Source organism: Cibotium barometz, chromosome 21 (genome assembly GCF_041138505.1).
Source record: "Cibotium barometz isolate CiBa-2024 chromosome 21, ASM4113850v1, whole genome shotgun sequence".
NCBI lineage: Eukaryota > Viridiplantae > Streptophyta > Polypodiopsida > Cyatheales > Cibotiaceae > Cibotium > Cibotium barometz.
The window spans coordinates 22,706,556-22,714,311 of NC_141066.1; the positions used below are offsets into that span (position 1 = coordinate 22,706,556).

A 7,756-nucleotide genomic window follows, 5' to 3' on the forward strand; every position below is an offset into this window, starting at 1 on the left:
TGGTGGTACGTCATCCCTATTGCACCACGTTCCAAAGTGATGTATTATACATTCACTGATATGGAGCATATGGAGGATGTAACAAGCCGCAATGAAGATGATGTCAAACATGCCAATGAAGATGTTGTGATCGATGATCAAGAAATAAGAGATGATCATGATAATGAGGATGAGTGTGCCATTTCTCATGATCATGAGAATGACCCTACCATTGAGGATGATGGTGATGTTGATGAGGACGATCAGGACATCGATACCATTATCAATGGGATAGAATATTGATAGTGGAATAAGTTTAATCGTAGCCTTACAAATTTATCAAATGGATATTGATGTTAATCGTTTGGCAAGGATAGATCTTATTGAAGATGAGATCGAACCCTAACCAATTCATCACTGTATCGTTCTAAATTGATGACATTTCTATTGTATATGTTGTCTTTTAATTATCATCTCATGATTTATTTTTGAATATATTTTATTGTTGTAAATGCATGTAGTGGGATTGTGTAATGATATATACTGTAATGTACTATGAGATTGTGTAATGATATATACTGTAATATACTGTAATGTACTATGTTGTAAATGCATGTAGTGGGATTGTGTAATGATATATACTGTAATGTACTATGAGATGGTTTTAAAAAAATAGTTTCTAATTTTGTAAAAGAATGGAGTTTTTTTGAATAAAGTTCTCGCGTGTATTAATGCGTGTATAATTGCGTGTATATACACGCGCTTATACACGCATTTCTGAAACCAGTATACACGCGAATTTAGATGCCAATATACACGCGCTGGTAGACGCGTTTCTTAAAGTTCAATACACGCGAATGTAGATGCCAATATACACGCGCCCAATACTACTCATATACATGCGCGACCATACATGCGCCCGTAACTTATCACGTGTATTCAACGCGTGTATGGCAGCACTGTCTTGTAGTGAAAGCATAGGCTATCTTTATCGCATAACAAATAAAACTCTTCACCCTTTGATCCCTTCAAAACTCTTCATCCTTTGATCCCTTCAATATTGATCAGCATCCATTTAGGTCAGACTTTCCTCTCAAAAATAATCTACATGAGACATAGCTAACAAAAAATAGCAATCACACATTAAATGAGTAGCTCACAATGTATTTGTATGTAAGGTAAACAATTACACATTGAGTAGCTAACCAGATATAATAGATTAAAAACAAATCCATGCTTAGGACTTTAACAAACTATATTAAGTAGATGTTTCTACTGATGAAAGAGTTCAATTCAAAGTCTCTTGGTGAATATAAGAATTGTCACTTGTGAATGTGCATCAAATAAGTTAATAGGATATAAGTGTATGGTTGAGGCATCCATGGTGAATCAAGTATAGTTTGAAGGGATTCTAGGGATGTTTCCATGCCCCTTCATTTCATGGGCTCTATATGGTGGCATTTTAAATTACTACTAGCCATTTCTATGGTGGTCATTTCTGAAGTTGGAGAGCTAGTGTCTGTTTCCTTGCATGGAACATCTTTGACTACTTTCTGCTCATACGATCTATGTATGCTAGTTCTCTTGTGTACAATAATTATGAAAAAAAAAAAGCTATTAAGATGAGAAAAAAGATTTTTGAAAAAACAATTGCTTGTTTTCTACTATTAGCAAGTGTCTCTTGCCCTTGCTCTTGGTCGCCAATTATAGTTGAGGACATCTCAGTCTGATCATCTTGCATTGAAAAGTTACCCGCTTTATCGACCAAGATAAAAATCACAGATGTGAGGATGAGGAGAAGAAGTAATGGACAAAGTGCCCCTATAAATGAATGACAAGTTAGATACTTGTTATCATTATGACTCTTCCAAATGGCAGGGTGACAAGCTATCCCTGAGTAAGGAAGGTGTCGCCCAATAGCTAGCACACCTCCAATGCCCAATAAGTCTACAAAGATTTGTAAAAGGGTGCCTAAGATCAAGAGAGAATAGAGATAGGGCGACCTTCTAAAATGTTTCACAATCACATACATTGGCCCCATGAACAGGCTCACATGAGCAAATGCAAAAGATTGTGCAGGTCTGAGCCATTTGTTACTATTGCAGCTATAATTATGCCTCTGCAAGAGAACACTGCAAAATATCCAAGGAAATGTTATCGAAACAAAAGCATAAGGAATGATCCAGAACGCACTACGATAAGCCGTAGTTAATGTTGCAACAACAATGATGCACTTTGTTGCCATAACTGTAACTGTGTGAACTCCTAAGCATATAAATCAAAGAAGAAAAAAAAAAACGTGTCAGATATAGAACCAACCAGTGTTAGAGAAAAACATTTTTAGTACCGTGTCAACATAGGCACTGTTATTTACCTTCACTGAGTTTTCCTTCAAAATTACACAGATATACCGTTCTTAAACTCAAATGCTCAAAAAATTTAGTAGTTAAATTCCACCTAGTTCTTTTAAATCGACACATTTCTGGAAAAGATGGACATGCGGATGATTACCAGCTGTAATGGCAATACAAGCTTCCCCAAGTGGTGTATATTTTGGCACCAAAGATAAAACCGACATGCTTCCATTGTAGGTTCCAGTCAACGCAGATGCCACGAGAGAAATAATTAGAATCCTTGGAATCGGTATTGTGCCCCCTGGTGAGATGCTATAATTGCCCAGTTGAATAGCTATGTGGAATTGTAGAATGAGTTGAGGGATTGTCTCCAGAGATGCACCAAGGACATTGTATAAGTTGTTCGACTCGGCTTGACTATCATGGAGATGCTTAACACTGTAAAGGTCATGGAGAAATATTAGAGAGAGAGAGAGAGAATGGTATGCTTAACAAAGTGGTTTCTACGTACCCGTTGCAGCTGACAGTAGTACTGTGCCACAACACTTTGAGGAGTCTCCAGAGGTGAATCAAGGGCAAAAAGTAAGCCAAGCGAAGGGGGTGATCCTTGGGGCTGAGGGCATCCAGAAGATGAGGCTGTAGGAGAGATGGGCTAATGTGATGAGGGAGAGGCTGACTACCAAAGCCTTTCGCAGACAGGATCATCATCTGCATGAGTACAATTGAAATCGTAGCAGAAGTAGTACGTTTTCAATGCGCTAATGTTGGTGCCAAAGTCGAATAAGTAGAAGATCGCAGAGAGAGTGATGCGTGTTGCCGCCCAACCTTCTACATGATCGTTGTGCTGCCTGTTGTTTCTTCCATTTCGTGCTGCCTGCTATCGGTGGGACAGATTTCTTCCATTTTGTGCACTTATACTATTTAGAAAGAGGAAGGCAAAAATAAAAACATAGATATTTTTTATTTTTTATGATGAAAAATCCTATGGATTTAAAATTGAGAGAAACATATTAAAAATGTCATCTATTGAACTTTCATGATTACAATACCAGTTTTCTTTTTTGGCATAAAGGAATATAATCTAGCTTGTGGATATTCTCCTCATTGTTACTAGCAGTATGTCACTATCAGTAGTAATGTTATTCTCTTTTACTATCTCTTTGCCTGGTCTATGTGTTTGTTCTTCCTCCATTACTTCAACTAGTGGTATTCTTATATGCATAAAAACAAAGGCTCGTCCTGGGGGCTGAGTAGAGATAAGCCTTATATTTGAAGCCCATTTGGGGCCTTATGGTCCTCAACTTGCCAACTATGCTTGCCATATATATCCATATGTAGGACCTCCTAAAGCACTTACTTTTCTTTGAATAAAGTAACAAACTTGGCATAAATATACATCTAGCATTCCAACCCAATATAGTGGTGACAATCTTAACACACCTAAGCAAAGCATTAAACAATCTGCGGGCAACTAGATTATCTCTCCTTGGAAGCCTATACTCTCGCCTCCATATGTCAAACAAATATATTTAAGATAAAAACATTAGATATTGCAAGATATAATTTTTGAAGAAGAAAAAAAAAGATAAAACCTTACAAAACTCATTCGATGGATCAATATTTGAGACGAATGGCATTTGAATAGGCTTGTAGATAGCAAATAAAAAAATTATGTAATGTCCAGTGCCGATGCACCGAAAATCTAACTTATTAAGATTTTCATAGTCTACAAACATTACATGTACATGAAGTTAATCCACAATCTTTCATAATCTACAAACATTACATGTACATGAAGTTAATCCACAATCTTTCATAATCTTAGATTGTAAATTCCAAGGAGCCCAATCTCTCGTTGTAATTGTCTCGACCATATAAACCTAGCAATAATCTAGGCTCAAAAAAATCAAGAGATTCTCTGTTGCAAAAAGAATATATCAATAATAATCTATATTTTTTAAATAAAAATATAAAAGCTACATAAAAAGAAAGTTTTTATATATACCGTAATACACATATGCTCTCTAATAGTTTGATAATTAGAGATGTTGCTGCTTGTCCTTCCCAAAATGGAGGGTCTATAATTGAGCCATGAAAATTAAACAGATTATGGTAAACAATGATACCTATATTATAGCAACCGAGAAAAATACCTTCAATATCTTGTCCATTGCCATAAACAAATCAGAATGATCTCCTTATCATATCCATCCTAAGCAATGTACCCCCGTGATATCAAATACGACACTCACTACACTAATCATTTACATAAGATTCTAAGGCCAGTCTCTCTCTCTCTCTCTCTCTCTCTCTCTCTCTCTCTCATGACGTTCAGTATTTTAAGCCAAGAAAGAAAAATAAATAATATGACTATATATAAAAGCAAGTCAAAAGCAAAACATTTGTTTATCCAAAATTTGTCAAAAAAACAAACATGAACTCACAAAGCCCCTACAGCCATCTCAACCATTTGAACCACACCTCGATGAGGCACTCCATATTGTGGATCTGCATGGTGGATTTTCCTCAATGTCAAACCATTTAATCCACACAATGTAAGTAGATTTATACATATAAATTCAATATTATCAACAAGGGTAGTGTCAATGTGAGATAAATCGAAGGAATTTTGCCATCCAACTCCTATTTAACTTCATGTCTTCTCATAACCATAAAATAATTGTCATCCTAAAAGGAACATCAATTAACTTCAGAGCATGCATACTTACAGAAAGAAAACATAGATTTCACATGCCACATCTACAAACATTCTCCTTTTAAATGCTTACTTGATTGATACATAGATTAACTTCAAAGCATGCATACTTACAGAAAGAAAACATAGATTTCACATGCCACATCTACAAACATTCTCCTTTCAAATGCTTACTTGATTGATACAGAGATATCTATGAATATCTCTGGTGTTTGTAAGCTGCTACATCAATAGCTCGTTCCACCTTTTCTGAGCATAGATTATATTTATATTCTTCTGCATGTATTTGTAATAACTCTTTGTAGACAACAATGGTTGTGAATTTTTGTTGAACCTTCTATGCTACTTTCGTGTTCCACAATATGCTTTATACACACTTTCGCTGCATCAGATGATCTAACACGTGACATGTGTGAATACTTATATGGCCAAATAAAGTCTCAACACACTCAATGTTTGTCCTTGAAACTTATTTATTGACATACCAAAAGCTAGCCTTACACGAAATTGTCTCCTTCTCATGTCAAAAGACAATTGAGACATAGTTAGTATAAATGTTATTCTAAGAATAAACACCTTATCTCCAACGTTTGTACCTATAATGATTTTCGCTTCTATCATATTTGAGCAAAATTGCTTGCATAATATCAGCCTAGTACCATTAGAAGTCCCCGCCTGAAGGTCCAAAAATTACGGAGCATCATGATAGGAGCATTAATCTTTAGAAGCAAGCGGTAAGGAGAGTAACCACCATCTAAGTTCAAATTGTTCAAGTACTCAATTCGACACAATATTCTATCATTCTTAGAAGAAACAATCAAATCTGCAGTGAGATATTCTCTTTCAAGACCGGGTAATGCACTCAAGGCTAGTTCATTGATCTCGTCAACCTCTAGATTTCATGGTGTGATAATAGTACGGTCTTTGAAGAAGTAGGCATAATCCTCCACTCTTTGAAGATCTTTGTACACCCATTCTACCAATCTCAAAAGGGAGTTCCCATGGATCAACACTTATGGTAGAATTACCACTCTGCCTTGATTATTTGGATGGCCTATAGAGCCATCTTCAGTTTGTAAAGTCCATTTGACAAATTCTAGTTCTGGACAATCATACACACGTTGTCTGACCCGCATGTTTTGGGTGAGTTTTAAAACATTCACATATCTCCAAATATATGACCCACAGAACGTCGCCCAACAACAATATCCTCACGCAACCCCTTTGCCACAATGGGTAAGATTTGCCTAAAGTCACCACCAAAGAGCATAACTTTCTCACCAAACACTATACCACTTTGCATAATGTCTTTCAATGTCATGTCTAATGCTTCATATGCATACCAATGCATCATTGGAGTCTAATCCCAAATGATTAACCTTACAAGCTTCAACACCTCAGCCAATGGGCTATTAGCTTTGATACGACATGTGCTAGAAGCATTGAGAACCAATGGGATTTTGAAACGTAAGTGTGTTGTACAACCATTTAAAAGTAACAATACAGCTATTACAGATGATGTGTGTGCCAACGCAACTTGATTCTCCCCATGTAATTGAGATAGCAAGGCATTATAAAGATATGTTTTGCCTGATCCACCTGGTCCATCAAGGAAAAAAAACACCACCATGGTTCAAAGAAACAGCCTCAAGGATAGTATGAAATGCCCTAGATTGACAACTATTTAGACTCCTTTCCATGGAAATAAATAAATCGACCTTTTGATGAATAGAATCAAACATCATCTCTTCCATCAGCAATTGTTGACAGTAGCAACAGTTGATCTATCAAGAATAAGTAACTCTTCAAAATCATATAACCATTTTTCATATTGTTGTCAGAGATCTTTCATGTGAAATAGAGCTTGATTCTTTGCTATAGAATGATAAACAGTAACATCAGCACACCCTCTCTGTAAGCCATGAAATAAATCATCTGAAAGTTTGGTAGAGAATTAGTTTTAAGGCTGTCTAGGAGATATAGGCTCACGAAAAACCAATATTATGACAAATAGTTGATGCAGTTAGAATCCTGTTTTCTAAAATGCAGTTTCTTGACACATATACCACTCATGATCACTCTCTAGTATTTCTTTAGCTTCACATGCAACCTTAAAACAGGGATACAAATGTCCATTCAGTGTTCATACATCCTCAAAAGATTTACAGCCTTTGCACACTCTGAGTAACATGTGTAGGTAATATTGCTTCCCTGTACTCTAGCTAACATTATACATACGTACAATCATATTTTCCCTTTTTATTTTAGTTCATGATTGAAGAGTTGTATTCCACACCCACTTGCAAGGAAAATCAACATATAGCAAGCTATTAGCATCTACATGCAATTGATTAGCTATGAACCATTCCGTGAGGGTAGTTCTTTGGTTTCTGTCACAATGACTAATTACAATCATCATGTTCATTGAATAATAAATTATTTTACATCAAAAGATGAACATGAAACCTTAATATATCAAGTTTTTCATCATGAAAATTATATTGATACAAGCGCCAGCATGCCTCTGACGATGCGGGCACGTACTGTGCATTCAGATATTGACTATCCTCATCAATAACTCCATGTGTATCTTACAACTCTATAGTAGCTCTATCATGTCCTTTGTATACATACTTATACATATGTACCGTGCATTCAAATATTGACTAACCTCGTCAATAATTCCATGTGTATCTTACAACTCTAT

The 7,756-nt window shown here is 35.9% G+C and overlaps 1 pseudogene; it reads right to left on the reverse strand.

Annotated features, from left to right (window-relative positions):
• Positions 1 to 2,187: 2,187 nt before the first annotated feature.
• LOC147626962 (uncharacterized) lies at positions 2,188 to 3,525 on the reverse strand (annotated as a pseudogene).
• Between the last annotated feature and the right edge of the window lie 4,231 nt (positions 3,526 to 7,756).